The sequence below is a fragment of the Gavialis gangeticus genome, unplaced genomic scaffold (assembly GCF_001723915.1).
Source record: "Gavialis gangeticus isolate Ggan-Ray unplaced genomic scaffold, GavGan_comp1, whole genome shotgun sequence".
In the NCBI taxonomy this organism is placed as follows: domain Eukaryota; kingdom Metazoa; phylum Chordata; order Crocodylia; family Gavialidae; genus Gavialis; species Gavialis gangeticus.
In genome coordinates, this window is record NW_017729031.1 from 43,530,332 (window position 1) to 43,531,583 (window position 1,252).

The 1,252-nt window shown below is 52.6% G+C and overlaps 1 protein-coding gene across 1 annotated transcript in view; it reads right to left on the minus strand.

Annotated features, from left to right (window-relative positions):
* Positions 1-1,252, minus strand: part of CD302 (CD302 molecule) — a 59,713-nt gene that overhangs the window by 16,560 nt on the left and 41,901 nt on the right. The gene's annotated exons all lie outside the window — the stretch shown is intronic.

The window sequence follows — 1,252 nt, forward strand, 5'->3', positions numbered from 1 at the left end:
CTGTCCTGGACATTTGTGACCAGAGACTTATCCGGCCCAAAGTGTGGTATGGCTGTGCCAGGCTGCCAACAGACTGCCCCCCCAGCCACTGCGCTAAGTGTGTGGACCCGCATAAATAACTGGATTTTGGGCTGGAATTATACCCAGAAATCCTTGGGCCACCCCAGACCACACCTGTATGGCATCAGGAGGGTCTCCTGGACATCTCTGACCAGAGATTTGCCCAGCCCAAAGCGTGGTTTGGCTGTGCCAGGGTGACAACTAACAGCACCCCAGCCAGTGAGCTAAATTAATGGACCTGAATAAGGAATTGGATTTTGGGCTGGGATAATAGGTATAAATCCTTCTTGGGCCCTGCCTCTGTGGCACCAGAGGACTGTCCCACACATCTCTGATGACAGACTTGCCCGCCCAAAGCACAGCTTGGCAGTGCCAGGCTACCAACTGACACCACCACCATAGACAGCACCTGACTAAGGAACTGGAATTTGGGCTGGGATTATACTGAGAAATCCTTCTTGGCCCCCCCCAGAACATGACTCTGTGGTCCTGGGGGACTGTCCTGGACATCTCTGACCAAAGAGTTACCCAGCCCAGAGCACTGTTTGGCAGTGCCAGGCTGCCACCACCTCCCAGACACTGTACTAAGTATCTGGAACTGAATAAGGAACTGGATTTTGGACTAGGATTATACCCAGAAAGCCTTCTTGGGCTGCCCCAGACCACATCTCTATGCCACCAGGGGACTTTCCTGGACATCTCTGACCAGCAACCTGCCTGGCCCAAAAGGCAGTTTGGCTGTGCCAGGCTGTCAACAGACAGCACCCCAGCCACTGTGCTAGATATATGGACCCGAATAATGAACAGGCTTTTGGGCTAGGATTACAGCTAGAAATCCTTCTTGGACCACCCCACGACACACCTCTGTGCCACCAGAAGACTCTCATGGACATGTTTGAGCAAAGACTTGCCTGACCCAAAGTGTGTCTGTGGGGTGGCAGGGCTAGGGTGCAGGTCGGGAGTGAAAGGCCAGGGTGTGGGTCAGTAGCACTGATACAGAAATTCAGACAGGATCAGTGGTTGGCTATCAGAAGCACTTTATTTTGCGAGGCCACAGGAGAAACAGCAAGGGGCAGCTAATTCTCAACTAGAGTAAAGCACAGCCCCCTTTTATATACTAGCAAGCCACATACAGGTCAACCTGCCCCGTAACAGTGCTTTGGGTTAGAGTACAAGGCAGTCAAAGGGAAAG